The 21139-nt window shown below is 29.7% G+C and overlaps 1 long non-coding RNA gene across 6 annotated transcripts; it reads left to right on the plus strand.

Annotated features, from left to right (window-relative positions):
• The first annotated feature begins 16854 nt into the window (after positions 1-16854).
• On the plus strand, positions 16855-20500 carry LOC146924714 (uncharacterized). Of its 6 annotated transcripts, none has more exons than XR_015010239.1 (5): positions 16855-16962; positions 17218-17424; positions 18718-19020; positions 19128-19229; positions 20141-20500. It is a non-coding gene; the product is annotated as an uncharacterized LOC146924714 (long non-coding RNA). The 6 variants fall into 6 exon arrangements; XR_015010240.1 differs by having other exon boundaries at positions 17218-17367; XR_015010241.1 differs by having other exon boundaries at positions 17218-17310.
• The last annotated feature ends 639 nt before the right edge of the window (positions 20501-21139 follow it).

Here is a 21139-nt window from a genome sequence, read left to right on the forward strand (position 1 = left end):
ACATTTTTAGCAAGGAAACCCCATTTAAAATTGATATATTAATATAAATAGATATTAAAATGGTGAAGATATTTTCAATTTTCTTAAATATCTTTTGGACATATTTTAATATATATTTAAATATAGATGACAAAATTATTTAGTGAACCGCGTTTTTAATCATTTTTCTTTCAACCGCTATTTATCGTGAAACTTTTCTCGGGAATGCATCACAAAGTGTCTTACCATTTGAATATCTATTTAATCTATTTTCAATCTTAATATCGCATTTTTGATATTAATTTATATTAATATTAATATATCATTTTAACAAAACATGATATGAAAATGGTGAAGATATTTATCGTAGTATAAATAGATATTAAAATTGATATATTAATATAAATTGATATTTTGAATTTAAAAATGCGTATCCCTACCCATAAAAAAAAATGAGTATCCATTATTAGCTAAATAAAGATCACGGTTAGTTTGTACGCAGAAAAAAAAAAGAGATCACGGTTAGTTAAAGAAATCAATAAAAATAAAGAAATAGTACAATGAATTCATAATGTTGCCAAATTAATATGATGGCGATTTCATAGTCAAGATTGTACAATAACTTTAAATTAAGTTTTAACTAATATAATTGCCAAATTAATATATAAGTTTCGACAAATATTACACTAATTTTTTTTGGTAAGCGTGGAAATCTTAACGTAAAAAAAAAAGGAAAACGTTCTATTAAACCTAAAAAGCACAACACCAGTCTAAAGAGGTGATGATGGATAAAGAGAGATGCTTGAAAAATCACATTCTGATCAAAATAAAAGAAAAATGTCAAAAAAATTTAAAACAATATGCAAGGCCGTTCTTCTCGTTAAAAGTTTGACCACATATTCACAATGCATTTGTGATGCATTCGTGAGGAAAGGTGTCACGATAAATAGCGCAGCTGAAAGAAAAATGATTAAAAACGTGGTTCACTAAATAATTTTGCCCTCTATATTTTTTACAGGTGCATATCAATGTTTTACTACTCTCTTCTACAAAAAAAAAAAGAAAAGAAAAGAAGAAGCAATAATCGCTTAATTTATTTTTCACATATTACTGATTCATTTTATGGTGTAGGTTTTTCCATAAAAAGCGATCGTACTAAGCAGCCATATAGTTAAAGAACATGTAAAAATACAGACTCTATATTTGCTAAACTATGTTCCTGGTTATCTACTCATAGAACTTCTTGTCAAAGAGCTACAATGAAAACCATTAAAACAAATTCAGCAACCTCGTAATCTTGTCTTAATCTCTTATTTAATATCAACATTCAAATAGAAAATTACATAGAATTGTTATTTTGATTTCATTCCATATATCAGAATACAAAAACACACATGGAAAATGTAGGAGTAAAAACATATGACCATCTTTGTAGGAGTAAAAACATATGACCATCTTTGTAAAAAAAAAAAAAAAACTTGTAAAATTGTGAATCCTAGCAAAACTTTTGATGATCGTCTTCACACAACGTATTGTGCTCCTTTTGTGGCCGCCTCTCTAAAAAAATTAGAGTGGTTGCTATCGTGGCATGAACAACTACTTAAGTCCATCAGTCTTTATTCCTCGATTATCAACAGGTTTACAAAATGAAGTGGGTATCTCTTCTCCGGCTTTTTAAACTTCTTTTCCACACCTGAAGATTAAAAATTAAATTGAACATTTCAAACTCACTACATAGCTAAAGAGAAACATACATCTAGATCCAAATAGAAATGCACAACAATTATATAACCTTAAACTCCCAATAAAATATCATTAACATACACCGTTGAGATACCAAAATGCTCGACAATTTTTTTTCTTTCAAAGGTGATAATAATACAAAAAAAGATGCATCCATGAATAAAAAAATTGCTATTGTGTGTGCATCTGCTAATGGTGAGAGATGAATGATGAATTAATGTGCAAGATGAGTAAATAGTGGTATGTATATATAGCCCCCTAAACACTAAAAATGAAGAACATGATTCATGCGTGATTCATGGAATCTGTGATCTGCAATTTCAGCCCTCTTAATTTCTTTTGTTTAGTGCACCAAAGAATCGGGCGTCACCCCTCTTTTATTATGAAAAATGAAGAAAAAAATGAGTGAATGAATATGCCTTTTCAAACACCTGTAATCTTTTTATTCAATGACATTCCAAATTCGAATCGTATTTGTGATTTGCATATTGATTACTCTATAAATACACGAAATAATTTTCCTTTCATTCCAAACACTTGTAAAATCAACTTTGATAATAATACACGGTTTTATTTTATAATCCAAGCAGTCCATGTTGATAAGCAAATAAACATGCCACCCGTAGCAAATGTTTACTATGAAGATGAAGATGAAGATAAAGAAGAGATACAAAATAAAAGGATTTTTAATTTGTACCCAAAAAAAAAAAGATTTTTAATTAATGATATATACGTCAAACATTATTGTACCGTTTCTGTATCCCTTACATACACACCTTTTTAAGAATTCAAAAATTAAAATCATTTCTTAATAAAAACAATGATCTGATACCTTTTTAAGAATTCACTAATTAAAACCCTTTCTTAATAAAATCAATGATAACACAGTGATACTACCATAACATATGCCAAGATCAAAACAATTAATGACAATTAGCATAGAGAGAATGACATGTGTACTATTGAAAAAAAAATAGCGCAAATATATATAATAGAGATTTGTTAAGACTTTTGAGATTGGAAAGAAGGATTATTAGGGTATATATAGGGATGATGGAAAAATAATTTGACTTTTTGTTTTAGATAATATTAACTTATTTTTATTTTGTTTTTTAGTTTATTACCCTTTGTAGTGGGGTAATAGTTGATGATGGGGTCGGTGGTCTGGTCAGCAATGTCGGCTTTGAACATCTCTCTCTATCTCATAATATGATGTATGGGAACTTTTAGGACACACTATCTTGTGCCAGGCTTGTAAAAGCAACCCACACGCACATCACAACCACAACCTTTGACCATGGCTAATTTCTTCTCATTATATTAATATATTCATACCTAAAGTGGCTTACCTTTTTCCTCTCTAATTAATATGATACATAGAGAAGAAAATACAAGTTAATACTCGTCAACCTAAATTTAGTTGATAGATATATTGCAATATATATAAATTGAAGTTCCACACTTATTTATCGTCAATGATGAAATACTAATCATTAATTAGATTATTTGACAAAAAACATCTTAATCATTTAAAATACAATACTCGATCAATTTAGTCCTTCAAATTTATGAATTAAAATAGTGGATAGTTCTTTAAATTAAGGAATGCTATTCAATTTAATTCTTCCATAAAAAGAATTCGTGATGATATGTTTGCGATGAAGATTTTGGAGTAGTTAAGTATAGTTTGTTACAATATGAAATTTTAAAATATGAAAGTCAAAATAACTATATCTATAACTTTAATTAAAATCAAAATAATTTTAATGAAAATTTCATAAAAATTAATGTTATTAATTTATATGTATCAGTACAATAAAATATAGTCAGCTCAGCTTATCACTACTTGACTTCTTTGGAAGATGCTACAACTCAAGAATCTTCAGACATTATTTGGCACAAGGAAGTTCCTTTTAAAAATCAGTCTTTTTGATTGTGCACCTTCTTCAGAATCGCATTCTAACTACTAATAATATTTTGCAGCGGTGCTTACTTCAAAATCAACAACATTTGTGTGGGTGGTTGCAGGTCTAATGAGTAATGAGGATATTCATGGTTTGTTCTTGCCTTGTAACTTCTTTGGAACTATATATTTGGATATTGGTTTTGCACTGGCTAGGTTATGTTACGGTGATTTCCGCTCCCAGTTCCGATCATTTGCTTTGATTCGGTCATTTATGAGGATCATCAAAGCATTATCAATCAACCATGGATCTTTTATGGCTTTCTTGCATATGGGTGATATGAAATTAAAGAAACGATCATATTTTCAAGCACAAGGAGCAATCTCTACAACAACTACTCGACAAAATTAAGTTTCAAACATTTTGGTGGTTGAAAGCGAAATATGCTACTTTCACTTTTGATTATCTTTCCTCGTAGTTTAACCCAATTATGTGTTTGGAAGCTATAACCTAATTTATTTTATTTTATTTTTCATTAATGGTTCCATTTGTTGATAATGTAAAGTCTTGATTTAGTCTTTTATTTCTGACACATCTTATATCGAGAAGTCGTGTCCCTTTGGCATTTTAATTCCATTTTACCTTCTTAAAAAAAACAACCATAAAACTTTTAAACTTGCAAAATTTATAAAAAAAATATAAAAAAAAAACGACGAAATCGATTGTTTTTGGTTGTTGAATACATAAATTGATTGTTATTCTTCTATTTATGGGACCATATAACTATTTTGCAAATTTGAAAGAGTAAACTGACCAAGACCAATGGTTAAAATTACATAGACTATACCTCCATATAGCAGTAGTATTTAGGATTTTACTCTTTTAGGGGGTTGAGATAATTGGTTCGTGTCTGCAGACATTTTGGTCTATATCCTAATTAAGTACTCTCATTTTTATCACGTGATTGAACTGCACAATAAAGTGCTTTGGAATATACCGTTGACTTCTATATCCAAATAAAGAACTATTCTCATATAATCAACTACGGTGAGATTTAGTATGGGAAAGGGAAGTTCTTTCCCACCATGGGAAAGTAAATTTTAACCATTAGATAAATGAAAAACATTGATCTTATCATGGTCTCTCCACACTATATTTTTTAATTTTTTCTTTATCTTCAACCATGAAACAACCCAGACAAAGCTTTAATTCCTCCATGAATCACAAGAAAAAATTAACATTCAATTCAAGCAACACACAAATCAAAGCCGTGAAACTCTTCCATTAACACATTTTGGGCTTCTCTTTCACTGAAGCCTCTATTTCAATTGTTTTTTTTTTTCTTCACGAATTAATCGATTTTTTTTTTAAGAAGATTATTTGTTATCACGGTTAGTTTTTAAAAATTTGTATATCTTCATCTTTGATTTTTTTGACATATTTTGGGTTTTTCGTTTTCCTTCATGTTTAATCATATCACCATGAATGGTAATTGGATCTGATTTTTTTATTTTATTTTATCATTAGGAACACGTTGAAAGATAAAAAGAAAAGTGAAAATGATTTTGGTTATGAAAATGGTTGAAATAAATGAATCAATTTGAAACCCCAATATTCAATTAAAATTGTGCAACACGTTGTTAAACAAAAGAAAGAGGTGGAGGCAAAACAAAAAGGTATCCCAAATTCTGGAATGAAAATGAGAAGATACACGTTGTTGAAGATGAACAGTATGGATCTCATAGTTTGGTGGTGGTGGACAATGAGGAAGATGAATTGTAGAGGTTGAAGAAAAAGTGACAAAAATAAAAAAATCAAGTGTAGAGAGACTGTGATAAGATCAATTTTTCTCATTTATCTAATGGTTAAAATTTACTTTCCTATGGTGGGAAAGAACTTCCCTTTCCCATACTAAATCTCACCAATCAACTACTGGTATTTGAATTTTTTTTTCTCTTTATCTTCTTAATATGCACTCCTTTTATGCTCGATCAATATTTTTGTGCTCGATCAATATTACATGGTAGATGGCCTACCACTAGAATTTGGACGTTCAACATCGAATCTAAGATATATATGCTGTGATAATTATTAGATTTTGAGTCCAATTCAATTCCAACAAAATTTGTTTGTAAAATGAAATGTGTTCAAGCTTAATAATTTCATAAACTCGTATTTGGTACTAGCTATCTCAAGTCTCAACTGAATTTGCATTCCTTTCCTATATATATATATATATCATAGCCAATGGATTATTAAGTATTTAGTTAATCCTTTAAAAAAATTAATTAATTGTTGATTCGAATTAATACGTCTTTATAATTTTACATATAATTTTTTTTTTGTCAAATAGTGTGGCAGCTAAAACTCATTTTTTTAATGTAAATAAATAAGATGTTTAGAGTTCGAACCCCTAGATATTATAATGCGCTTATCGGGACAATATTGCATATATCTTATCTTTTTTTTATATATTTTATTTTGCATATATCCATATGCAAATATAGCTGTATATAATTCATTTTTGAATTAAAAATGTTAATGCGAATAATCATATATATTTAACTTGTCTCTCAAAAAAAAAAAAATTTAACTTGTAGACTCCAAATAAATCATATCATATCATATTAACAAAGCTCGATAATTAGGAGAAACGCGGTTCAAAATATTCAAACCTAAAATCTCTACTTAATTTAGCCTAACTATTTAAAACTCAAGTAACATGTGATGTATTGGCATTTCAATATGAATGAATATTTTATCATTTTTCAACGACCCCTCCAGTCAGTTCATTTTCATTATCATGTTTATTTATTTTTTTATTTATTTTTGAAATCAATTAACCACCACATGACTGAAGTCATCAAAAATATAAATAGATCAACCCAATAAAAGTCATCCACAAAGCCATGTAAGCTTAATTTGTTGACGCTCTCCAACACATGATTTGAGAGCTTTAATTAATTAAATTAATCTATGAGCCCACCTAATTCATTTAATAATCATTAATTAAAGCTAGAATGAATATTTCAAAATAAGTAGTTGTTCGTTTGGTTCTTTTCCAACTAATTACATTTTTTTCCATAGACAAAGTCTGTATAAGTCACTCAAGCCACAAGTTATATGAGTAATTCCCTTCGTCATAGGCACATATTAGTCGAACTTATCTACGTTGTTGTCCGGTTTAAGACCAAGCTTATAATTTTCATGTGCAAAATTGCTACTTTTTCGTTCCTTTCTTTTTCAGAAAAGTCAAATGGCAGTTTAATCTGCGTAGCACTTTTGCCCTAGGAGGACATAAAATAAAATTTTCTATTTTGTTTTCTATAATTCTTTCTTTGTATAGCAATGTACACTAAGTATCTTTGGATGAGACAATTTTTTAGGTATTGCAATTTTAGATTGTATCGTTGAACTAGAGATTTAGTTGAGTATAGGTTAATAACTCTTAATTGTGATTCACTTTTTTTAAATAATTACTTCGAAGAAGAAACTAACTATGTCACTTAGTTGTCGGTTATTTAACTACTCTAAAGATTGTTAAGTACAATGTCTTTTGAATTTTTGAGCAATTGAACTAAGAAATGAATAAAAATAAAATAAAATAAAACACATAATAAAGAGATAAAAATGCATAAATGGCTTGAGTGTGACCAATAAAATGTACAAGATGAGTATTTATAACCAAATTCTAGTCCTACTCACCAAACGACATGATCTATCGTGATTAGACTTGTTCGATTAATTGCGCGGAAAGTGTGTGAGTTATCACTTGTTGAGGGGACATGTGGCGCCCCACGTTCCGCTAACAATTTTCTACTTCACGGTGTGGTCCGTGGATAGAGTCCAATGTGCACAATCTGCCTTGAAACGTGCATATGTGCTCATCACTTCTTTCAGTTAAAGATGCTACAAACATGGAGCACTAGTCAAATGCATCATTGCCCAGTTCTACTGCGTTTTGACTTTTGACTAATTTTGATGTCTTCAGGAGCTTCATATTCCTTAATAGATCGAGAAAGAATTGATTAACTCTCGTTCGATTGAAATAACGCTCTCCAAAACAGTTCATGCAAATAAAAATAAAATATAAAAACATTGTTTAATATTCTTTTGTAAATTGATTTGTAGTTCTATCACACTGTGCTCCCTCCGTCCATTTTTATAAGAATACTCTATAAAGATTGTTGGATTAAGAAAAGTAGTTGAAGTAATACATTTGTTTAGAATGAGTGTAACTGTTACTAAATTACCTTTGGTGTATGTATTGATGTAGTCAATGTTGATTTTTAATAGTTCAAGACAAACTAGTATTAATAAGAGATACATTGAAGGGAAAAAAAGTAATAAATATATTTAAAAATTTAGAGAGTCTTATATCTAAAAAAAATAAAAAAAAAATATGTAAAATATCCTATAAGGTGGATTCTAGGGTGAGGGCACAACTAAGTCCCTCACCGGTGAACCACTGATTTTGACTTTTAGATTAAAAAGGCTCACACGATTTTCATACTCATTACCGCACTGGATATTATGTTCCTCTCTCTTCCCCACCAAATTTCATACCTCTCTCACTATGTTTATGGTTACATTTTCTGCAAATAAAAATGGACTTTTTTTCTCTAAACGTTTTTCCTCAATGTTTGCAAGTTGAGATTTACTTAACCCAATTGAATTAAAAAAAACAATACGAATAACTTAAGAAGGATCATAATAGAGAGAGGAAATTAGAATGATGTGTGACATCTTAGGGGCCATGAATTGAAGCCTGTCTTGTATATATTAATTGTTTGATTTATAATTTATTATGATTCAATTTTTTTTTTGTTGAATCACTCATGGATTTGATGATAAATATCAAATTATATTGTCATAAAAAATATGGATACTTCGCTAAGAAATTAGAACACGGAAAAATACAATAGCTTTGAGTGGGAAATTATGAAACAGTTCTTGAATCTTAGCCATTTTATTTGAATATGAACAATAGCTTTGGTTTGTGCAGTTACAGCGGTGGTTGGTTTTGGATTAAGGGATGTGAATTGAAAAAATTGGGTGAGATAAGAGGGAGAGAGAAGGTAGGGGAATGGATTGTGTGAGGAAAGATTTATGTGTTCTCTTTTCTTTTCTATTTCATCTAGACCTTTAAATATATCTTGATGGTATATAAAAGTGGTCCACCGATGAACCGTTTAGTTGATGGTTCACCCTAGACATCACCATCTTATAATTAAGAATAGATGAAGTATATGTTTGATTTCCGATTATTTCGGTTGATCCATATTAGTTACCTTGATTTTAGAGCGAAGGGAGATTTTGTTTTTGTTGTCATTGTCTACAACTCAAAGGCTGTGTAGTATTTTCCATAGAAGCATGCAGCGACCAACGAGTTTATAGTCAAGGGGTTCAGTTTTTCCATTAAAGAACAGACACTTTTTCTTAATTAATATGAAGTAAATATGAAAATATTTTTCCATATTTATAAGTTGTAACTTTATAAGTTGTAACGTTTATGTGAGCTTATTAACTCGATTGATGGAGACAACACATTGTCATATGCATTTAGGACACCTGGTTATTCATCTTTTTTTTTTTTGAGGGAACCTGGTTATTCATCTTTAAAAGTTAAATTTCTAGGTTTTCTCTTTCAGTTTCTTCATTGAGGGGTGGTTTTGGGTCAATTTTTGACCCGAAATCACCCCCTCTTCATCTTTTCCTCTCTATTTCAATCTAAATAAGTGATTTTCACATAGATCTAGGTTTTTTCTTTGTGATTTCATCATCTAAGTGTGATGGTTTGTTGTTCGTCGTCTTGTACGGCGCTGTTTGATTTTCCCTCTTCTTGCGGTGTTCATTTGATTCATCTTGAAAGATCGATTATTCAATCAAAGATTTGAGCGTCAACGTTGCAGATCCGGAGTCCATGGATATTTCGGCCACTTTAATTTTATCATATATTTTTGTAGGCATTATGCCGTTATATGCTATTAACTTGGATGTTGTGAGTTTGTTCGCAGATTCATCATTTACGTTTTTAGCGGTGTTGAATGATGTAATCTCTCGATTTGAATGAATGAATATCATTTTATTTTTGTCAAAAAAAAAAAAGTTAAATTTCTAGCCATTAGTTATTTGACTAAAAAAATTGTAACTTCTCTCTTATGAAACATTTTATGGTTCAATAAGCCATTCACGACAGGCATGATGTTTTTACCTCACCACATTTCGATCATAATTGATCCAATGGTTGAAAATGATTTTTCCTCGTGAACCACCTTTATTATAGTGGTTCATTTCCCATCTTTATATTACAACTATCTAAAATTGAAAAAACGTTTAAGGTCAATATATGTGTGTGCTTAGGTAAGACTTCCAATTATTAATTGTTGCAAATACGTACTTTTAAGATCTCAAATAATTGTCTCATCTTTTTTTAACCCTTACAATTTGTCTCATCTTTCTTGTAGTTATGGACATATGACAAAAAGTAAAGCGACAGTTGGGAACTTTATTATTTTAATACACACAAGCGGTAACAAGTCAAGACGGGTGATTGGGGCCTTCTTTTATTTATAAAAAAAAGTTAATTAAAAGTAAAGCGACAGTTGGGAACTGAATATTGTGATTTGAACAAATGATATACTAATTTTATTTTCAGGGGGCAATTTATTTAATTTAACAAACGTTCATTGATATTCGAGGACGTCCAAAACCGTTATTTAGGAAAAAATTGGCCTCCTTGACTCGGTAGCCAATTAAGTTTATCGTTATTTTTGTTTTTGAGTGTGACATGTCATCATGAACAAGTGTGTATGTGTGTGTTACTTACTCCTCCTTTGGTTTTTCCCATTTAATTAATATTATAAAACAGCATGATAAACGAGCTCATAAATAAAGCCAAATAATATTTGGCAATCATTATCATTCTCATTAGCAATTCATATGGCATCCTACAAGGCATAACAAAATGTTGATATTTTTGGGTTAGGAATAAAATGTCCATAGATTTATATGTTGGCCAAAAGCTTGAAATCTTGAGAAACTATGTTCTTGTATATTGTATCTATACATATCATATTGATTAGTTTCTGTAATATGAAAGCCTGAAGCATGACAAATAATAATTTTTCTTTTAGACTAAAAAACTTTATTAGTTAATTTAGTTTGAATCTTTAAAACATTGGCACCTTATAGTATTTATCTTTATTATATTATATTATATATATGAAAGAACATTCAATATGCTGACTTTTCTTTCCTTTTCATGAACATTTTTTTTATTTAAGACATGACATAGTACAGTCGTTGACTCGCTATCTCCCCTTTGCGTGAATATTATTAATGAACAGCAATGTTAACTATGAACAGGTTTTTTTTTTTTTTTTATGAGAAGAACAATTATATGTTAAAGTAGCACATGATTATGGTTGAAATTTGATAATATATTCGTGTGAACGTAATAAGCTATGGTTTTTCTTTTCTGAAAAACTGAACGTACGCGTTATAACGGAAATTAAATAATATTAGATCGTAGGAACTTAATATTTGCATACGCGTTTGGATTCACATCATTCATATTTTTGTAAGATTATAGCTTCAATGGTTCAGTATACAACTCAAACTCTACTTAGTGATGAGTTCGAATTCTACAGCATGATGTGAAGATTTCATTGACGATATGTATATGTGATTTGATTGACTAGTTATCAAATTAGGGGATAATTATATTTATATTTATAATTTGATAGTTAATTTTGTTATTAAATAGTACCTCCTTCCCAAATTATTATAAGTCACTTTGCAAAAATACTTTGTCTCAAAATAGAAGATATTTTACAATATCAAGAATCATGTTTAGCTTCCTATCTTATCTCTTACTATTTATTACACATTCTTTTTCGAATTTTTTTAATTTATTTTTCTCGTTTCATTAATGAACGATAATTTTGTAAAGGGCTTAAATATGCTTTTAGTCCCTGCACTTTCATCAGATTTTGGCATTGGTCCCTGCACTTTTTTTTGTTTGGAATTGGTCCCTGCACTTTGTAAAAATATTGGTATTGGTCCCTCTGTTAACTTTCTGTTAAAAAAAACACAAAACTAATGGTATTGGTCTCTGCACTTTGTAAAAATATTGGTGTTGGTCCCTGCACTATGTAAAAATATTGGTATTGGTGCCACGTGGCATGAAATGATTGGGCCACATGACACTCCGTTAGTTTTGTGTTTTTTTTTAACAGAAAGTTAACATAGGGACCAATACCAATATTTTTACAAAGTGCATGGACCAATGCCAAACAAAAAAAAGTGCAGGGACCAATGCCAAAATCTGATGAAAGTGCAGGGACCAATGGCACATTTAAACCTTTTGTAAAGTTACTCGTAATTTCTTTTCCACATATAAAATTGATTATATTTTTTAATGTGTATGAAATGGTTAAAACCACTAATAATTTGGCACGGAAGAATAATTAAATATAAAGGTTAATATATGTTTACTCTCCTGAAATATTAATGATTTCTGGTTTACCTCCTGTAAAAAAAATTGTTTAGATTCTAACCCTGTAATTTGAAGATTCTTTGGTTTTGAACCTTCATGACATCAAATTTAAAAATTTAAGGTATTTTCGTCCCCTGTAATTTGAGCGAATTTCAGTTTACCCCCACCAACAAAGTTTACTGAAAAACCAATGGACTTTTTTTTTTGGAGTGGCCGAGGTTTGAACCCCGGACCTTGCATATTTTATGCATTGGCCCAACCAACTGAGCTAAGCTCATGAGGACAAAACCATTGGACTTTGATAATGTGCCGGTACATTTTAAAGTCACATATTGCTTGAGAATTGAGATAAAAAATAGTTTAAATACAACACTCACACTCTTCAATCTAACGAAGCACCTTTTATAAATGACAAATTCATGAAGGATTTATACTCAAAACAGACAATACCTCGAAACGTGGTGTGACGTACTTAGAGCGTAGGACGTAACATATCACTTCTTCAACATCAATGTGTAACCGCAAGAAAATATATGTAAACTACACTCACAAGAAATTCTCATGAAAAATTTAATCAACCAAACTTTGATCATTATCTTTGATTTTCGAATTGAAGAAATATTGGCAATTCGTCTTTGTCCGAGTTTCACTATGAATTGTTGATTTGTGATGCTTTAAACAAGTAGTTATCTCCTTATGTTGCAATCAATGACATAACTTCAAAGAAAAGAATTTAGACATATGATTAGTAAACTACATCATCACATTTGTTAAGCAAACATCATCAAGGAAAAAAGTAACAAACAAAATCAAACAAAAAATAGCTGAGCTAACATCAGTGCCACATTATTACTCACAGGAAGATCACAAATTAAAGGAGCTGGTACAAACTTTGAACCACTAATCCTGACCATAAATAAAGTCTCAATTTTTTATTTATTTTTTGTTTCATTAAAGTTGCAAATTTTAACAAGCAGCTAACCATATAGTGAATAGTGATCAGTAACCAAAAAAAAATATAGTGAATAGTGATCAATCATGAGCTTCAAAAGAAAATTTTCAAACTGAATTATGCAATCCTACAAAATTGATAGATTTTGATTCGTATAAATAGTATTTATATTTATTGTTAATTCTTTTATCAAACAAAAGTTATGTGATATTTATCCTCGTCAAAAACTAAAAGTGAGTAATTCTATATTTTACAAGAATTAAAATATTTATGGTATCAAAACTAAAATGATCAAATGTTCAAAATTAAAAAAAATATATATATGCTTGTTTTTATTACTTAAGCAATCAATATCAAGTATTAAACAATTTACTATATACTATTATTACAATTTACAGTTTGAAAGAGATTGATCAGATCAGAGATAACAATTGTTAGTCAAATAGCATAGAGGAGGAAATATTATTGTATGCATTTTCATACGTCATGTTTGCTAGCTCATAAAAAAAAAAATATAGAGCTCATCAAAAATTACGTCGTTCTAGCTAGCTACTTTTTGATAGATTAACTACTATCATAATATTTCAGTCACAATGAACTTTGAAAACTTATCATGTTTAATACTTCCATATTAAAGGTTATTGTCAAAAAAGAAGATACTTACGTATTAAAGGTTTTACTAGTCTTTGCATTCTTTTTTTCTAATATTGCTTAAATATTTAAGATTTTACCAGTCTTTGCATTCTAACCTGTCATATATCAACAATCAAATAATTCTAATTTTTATCATTATATTAGCTATAACTTGCTACTATAGGTACTCCTATGTTTTACTTTCATTATAAAAAAAACGGAGTACTTTTTATGTTGTCTATATTTATTCTCGATCAAATTATGTTTCATTGCCAAGTAGTTAATTAATTAACATATTCTTTACCCTAGTCCAAACATTGTACGAAATTCAAAACAAGTCCTTATCCAAGGCACAATAGTTGCTGCTGGCACGTATATTTATTTACTTTTAAATAATTTTGATTTTCTTTTTAATTTTCTTTTAAGGTTATTTACGTATACAAAATAATAATAATAATAATAATAATAATAATAATAATAATAATAATAATAATAATAATAATAATAGCTTTTTTAAAATGGAATTATTTGTATTTTCTCCTATAATATCTTTATTTCTACATAGTTCTCTTTATGCAATAAATAATTAAACTGTTACTGAAACAAAAATAATTAATGTTATATAATTTTAAAATGTTAATTAAACAAAAACAATTTTTTTTTCTACAGAAACAACTATAAAAAAGAAACAGAAAAGTAAACAGTCAAGTTTAGGTATACTTGTTTTTGCAGTTTGTATTAGAGTGGTTATTATTAATACTATTATAATTATTATTACTGCCAGTTTATATATAATCATAAGATTGAAACTTGAAAGGAACAGATGATTATTCAGTCAAAGACAGGGAAATTAAAGAGCAAATTAAAGATAAGATATATACTAGTAGTGTATTTTAATTTATAAGCTTAGTTAGTATATGACCTCACACTTATCCATTTCCACAATTTATTTATATTTATCTATATAAATTGGCTATGATCCAAGATCTCATAATGATCATATCATCCACAATGACAATGAAATTGTTGACATTTTGCCCATTGTTTCCTTTAAATGGTAATGGTTGGAATTTTTTCAGTCCTTAACCATTGAACATCACCACCATCATTGTCAATTTCATCATTTATCTAAGACCAATTGTAGCCGCAGTATTTTTTTTTTTTTGCATTTATGAAAAAGTAAAACCAGTGCCAGGTTGAACAAAAAGCTTTTTCGATTGCACGAACAAATATGAATCTGTCTTAACAAGCTAAATGCATGGACATTAATTGCTTAACTATATAAGTCTTCATTCAGTGTTTTCTGCGCATAATTGTTGAGCTGCATATACTAGTCAATTAAAAACAAATTAGTGCGAGTAAGTGTTTAGACAATGCAATGATGATGTCGTTAGAGTGTTTGAACACCGTGGCCAAATCGTGGATTGACATTTTAATTGGGAATTTGGGATGAGTTTCAAATTTGACCAAATATGTTTTTGGGTTGTACTTTATCCTTGAAAAACAAAATTATAGAATTAGTATTTATGCTACTATAATTAAATATGCAGCAAAATTAAACTCAATTTCATTTAATATTTTTGTATAGGAAAATGTTTAGGTTCGGTCTCGAGGGCAAGTCTCGAGTTCAGAGAATTTTAATAAAGAAGCGAATAAATTATCAACCGACGAGAACTTTACGCTAACAACAAAAGATGAACTCGCGCTCTTGCATATTATGAATCAATTCCTTACCAACTAGACCAATCTATATGTTCGCACAATTTATTTTAATGTTGAAACACATACATAGAGATAGTTTAATAAATCATCACAATTTAGTGCCTAAGTTATCATTATTTCTACAATTTGATAAGTGAACTAAAAAAAACATATTGTTAATAGAGTATATGTAATCGGTCAATTTAGTCTCTAAAGTGTATAAGAAACCGTCAATTTAGTTTTTAACATTCTAATAATGCATACATCCTCCGGTCACAAATATAAGCAAAAATTCATGTTTTAGATACATTCAATAAATGATGTATGTGGTCTTCATTGTAGACAACATGCATCATTTATTGAATGAATCTAAAATATGAATTTTTGCTTATATTTGTGACCGGAGGGTGTACTAAATGGATGGATTATAGAGTATATACTTTAGAGACTACTTATTATGTTTATAAAGTTTAGGAATTAAATTAAAGAGAAGGTGATAGTTTAATCATTAAATTGAAAGATTGGTTAAATATTTTACATATGTATTCAATTATCTTTTGACACAGTATAAAATACTCTCTCCGTTTTATCGATCAGACTAAAATAAAAAAAAATAAAAAATCTCTCCAGTTCAAAATAGTTCCACTCATATATCATTGAACATTTAGGGTTTAGTTACATTGGACATTTAGGGTGTGTTTGGATTGAAAATTTACTTTTCTTTTTTAAATTACACACTATATAACATGTTTTTCTAAACTAAATTTGTGATTGAAGTATTATATGATCGTTTATCATGTTATTATTTTAATTTAAAAAAAAAATATTTCATAATGTCCGTAATTTAAAAACGAAAAGTAACTACTCTTTTCCTTTCCCCTTTCAAACTTTCTATCCAAGCACACCCTTAGGGTTTAGTTACATGGACAGTGTATAGTTATAAATTTCAGATAATAATAATGCTTAAATCATACCACTACAAGAAAACTGTCATTTAGCTTCAGAAATTTTAGCTTCACACCATTTTAGATGCTAATATTATGTGTTTAGCGTCCAAAAATACTGATGCAAAAGCATTTTTTTCAATTCATTTTTTTTATACAATTTAGCTTCAGACTTGTGGACTCTATAATATATATTGTTGACGCTAATATTTTGAAAATTTTATTTTCGAATTAGCATCCATGTTTACTGATGCTAAAATTTTGTAACTTTTTAATTTTACAAATAGCATCCATAAATACTGATGCTAAAAAATTTACACATTTTTTTCAATTTCTTTTTTCTTTATTTATTTTGACAAAATTTCACTTCCCCCATTTTTATTTTTTCCCACATTTTTTGTCACGCTTCCCAAAATCTTTTTCTCCACCACCACTATTTTATTTTATTTTTTCTTTTTACAATAATTCATTTATTCAGCAATTTACGAAGAGGCTGAGCAAGCTCTCTCTCTCTTTCTCTCTCTCGCCAAAGAACTGCTCAAGTTCAGCAATTCAGATCTACTTCTTTGTCTCCGTTATTCGGTCATTGTTCCATCCACCCCCTTGGTGAGTTTCCTTCATACCTTTCTCTTGTCTCTCATTTCTCATGAGTATTAGGGTTCCTAAGCTTAAAACCTAATTTCAAATCTCTCAAACATTGGAAGTGATTCGGATTACTTATAAAAAATGTTGTTAGTTTCAAATTTCACTTGTTAATTTTCTGATTTCATCTCCAAGTTACATTTTCTTTCAATTTTTTATCCAAACCCTGCTACTCATGAACCCTAAATCCGAATTGGTTCTCGTTTGTTAAAATTTCAGAAGTTTGTGGTTGTTCAGTTGGCACAATCACTAGATCTGATGTTGATGAAGAGGTTATTCACGAAGACTAGAGAAATTGAAGCACAAAAGAAGGTGAATATGAACAATTAGGGCAGGACAGTTGAAAATATGTAACTTTTGAATGTCAAGGTAGTTTTAAAGAACTCTCAAGCAATATGCTTCCCATATGGTTACACTATGGTACAGGTGAGTATCAGTACCATGTTGTATACATTTATTACTTAAATTTTCTATATTCTTGTTTGTGATTATGTGTTGGTATTATGTCTAGAGCCCCTAAACTTTTGTTGGGCGCTAAAAGATACCCCAAAGCAACTGATATATGATATGGTCGGTGGGTTGCCTAATGGTTGAATAGGTTTTAGAGTATCCACTTTTCAATACTAAAATAGAACATGAATGACTTGGAAGAGTTTATTATAACTAAAGTCAATTGGATATTTACTTCATTATCACAACACATTTATATGTGACATGAAACTTTGACATCTTAGTAGCACTTGTTTGCTTGTTATCTGTCTACATATTTTTTGAACCCTTGGTACACCTGATGAGAAAATATAAATATTGCCAGGATTATCCTAAAGAAAATTTTGTTAAACAATGGTAAGCTTGTCTTTTCTGTTATCATTTTTATTGGGAGTACTTTATATCATGACTGATAATAATAATACTTATGTTAATTTACAATTTTCTAGTATATAGAGATTCACTTTAGTCTTTGCATATGGATTTGATTCACGTTATCCAATTTACAATTCACTATAGTCTTTAGTCTTGCCTATTTAGAATTTACAATTTTTCTAGTATATAGAGATTCACTTTAGTCTTTGCATATGATTTGATTCACGTTATCCAATTTATATGTGGATATCGTCTACTACAAGTCAACATCTAATGAAGCCATATCTATGGTTGTGGGTTCTCTTCTCAAACCATTGGATCCAAGTTCTTTCTTTTTTTTGGGTGAAAAGTACAAATTTCTATACTTGTAAATGTTAATGACCTAACATCCTTTTCTACATGGGTATTCCATTTATTAAAAGGTGTTGAGCAAGTTTTTTTTAATTTAATATTTTCTTGTCTGAAGCTTTTTGTGGTTAGAAATTAAACAAGTAATTCAATGTTAGTAAGTTATTACATGTCTTAGTTATATCTTTGTCTCTGGATCATTAAAATTGTACCTTCTCTTTTGTGACAAGTAGTATTATTTTATAGCATTATTCAATTAACTTGATAATGATGACTTTATTTTGGAAAAATAGTTTTGGAGCAAGTTTTTATTTTATTCAATTTGGTTTGCGTGTACTTGAAAGTATGAAGTACCACTCACTGAGATTATGGATTGAATTTAATTAAATTTAACATCAGTCAACCAGACTTTATGATTTCAAATAGTCCTTTTTGTGCTCACACCTATGCTATTTTTCATTTCAACAAAGCTGTTATATCAAGCTCAGTTGACTCGTGAATTTGCAGCCATGTCTCCATCTTTAGCAAGTGACTTCAGACGGAGTTTGGAAACAGCACTTCAACTGCTTGAAGGGCTAATGAAGGTGGCTGACTGGCTATTTGTCTTTTGCTTGCACTTCGACTGCTTGAAAGGCTAATGAAGGTGACTGACAGGCTATATTTCATTTGGGTATGTGTTCTGATGGGTTTACACTTTGATAGTTCAAGCTATGTATTTCTCTGAACGTGTTTTCTGCCATCGCATTATGCAAGGGAGGAGCTCTCCACACCACAAGTTGTAAGGCTCACCGTAATTTGGCATTAGGCATGGTATGCATTCATTACATTCTTTAAATGTCTAATTCATTGTTACAAATTGTTTTGTAATTTCCCTTAAATTTGACTGATTACAATTTGTTTCGTTACTTCATTGGCAGTGCAAAATACTAGAATGACCTGTCTATCCTGATGAGCACTTCTTGGCCATGCATAAGAGGAAGTTTGATGATTGGGTTTAAAGTTGTGCCCGAAAAACTCATGTAAGTTATTTATTGTAAAATAATAGAATTGATACCTCCAAGGATGATTAGATACTTTTCGGTGAAATGAGGCATTCTATATGAGCAGTGTCATGTGATGTTTCTTTAAATTAGGCCTGTTCATGGCCTGGTTCAGAAGGAAAATTGAACCAAATCTATCCAAACCATGTTTATAGTTCAAATAAACTAAGCCGGACTGTTAGTGATTTGACCCGAACCAAGAAAGTAAATCGTAACTCAATTGTTTCAGTTCATACGTTTCTCACCTTTTCATATTCATAAATGCTTTCCCTCCTTTCTCTGTTCACTCGTATAAGTTCCGTCATATAGTAAACATCATATACCAGCATATACGACAACATTTCACTTCTCATTAGTTACTTTGATTCTGGATTTTTTTCTGAGTTGTACGGTTTGGTTATTACAGTTCTGGTTCGGTTATTACTCTTCAGTTCCAGTTAACAAACTGTGTTGAGACACACAATTTTGGTTTTTGAACTCTAATAAATGGTTTGTTTTATTACAACAATATTCTCTTTTTTTCACAAATTTTCTCTCATTCCATGTCTTTATTCTTCTCATATGCTTCTCTTCACGAATATTCTTCTTTTTGGTCGTAGTTACGAATATTCTTATTCAAGGATTTTACCCGTTTTTCATTTTACTGTACTGATTACTGAGTAAAAATGCATTAACTTTCTGTCAAATGAAATACCATGGTGCATAATTTTAGATTATGAAAATCTGCGGACCCTTGATATCTGCAAATTTACCATGTCGCATTGTATTTGCATCCTGCATTGTAATTTGAGACTGCATGCATGTTGCTTCTTGGAATAGGCATGAAAACTGCATTATACATGTGCTTGGTGATTTATTTCTATATAAATAAGTTGTGTTTTTTTTACTAGGATAACTATCAAGAGCGTCTGACTAAGCTAACAAAGATTGATGAACACTCTACTGGTGATACGCAAGAGGTGGACGGAGAGACAAGACTTCGATTATGGGTAGATGTTCTTTATACTAATTTGATGAATTATGTGTAGTTTCTACTAATTTAACTCCAGCATTATATGTAGTTTCTACTAATTTTATGGTTAAGACTTCATTATATGTGTTCTTTTAATTGGATGCCTCCGTTTCATGTCTTAGTCCTATACCTATAATATTATATTATATGTATTCTGGTTAATTAGTGTAATTGAACTAAATTTATATCTGTACACTAATTTTAGCATCCACAATTTCGAACTCTAATTTTGACAGAATTTTGTTTTTTAAATTTAATTTTAGCATCCACATATTCTGATGCTTAATTTGCCTAAATTTTAGCGTCCACTTTTATAGATGCTAAGTAGCGTCTGCATAATATACTCTTTTATTAAGCCTTTAGCTTCAATTTTAGCGTCCATTTTGCAGATGCTATTTTAGCGTCAGTTGGATGCTAGTGTTTAGCATCCAAGCTTTTACTGTCGTCAATTTTTTGGACTCTATACTGATGCTAAAAGGCTGTTAGCATCCACAATTAGCCTTTTAGCATCCATTTTTCTGCTGAATCTAAAACACCATTTTCTTGTAGTGTACGACAGTAATCTAAGTTTGAATGGATTTTACCCTTAATTCCGGTCGTAATCCATTTATGTGGCTGCTACTTTAATCTGAAAGGCTTTATAAGATTTCAACTGCCAACCCATAAGATAAACTAGGTTCATGTATGTGTGTGATAATCATGATTAATTCATGAATTAATCTCAGCATTCAAGAGGGCAAAAGAGAGGAGAAGCAGACACTCCCTTTGCAGATAAAATAAATTAAACGTGGACGTGTCTGCTTGTTTTGTTGTTGCAATTGTTTCTTTCTAAAAATGATGATGATATAGATATTTTAACCCTTTTTTGACTCAATAT

Source organism: Medicago sativa, chromosome 5 (assembly GCF_051527215.1).
Source record: "Medicago sativa cultivar Bolivia chromosome 5, Bolivia_mono, whole genome shotgun sequence".
Taxonomy (NCBI): domain Eukaryota; kingdom Viridiplantae; phylum Streptophyta; class Magnoliopsida; order Fabales; family Fabaceae; genus Medicago; species Medicago sativa.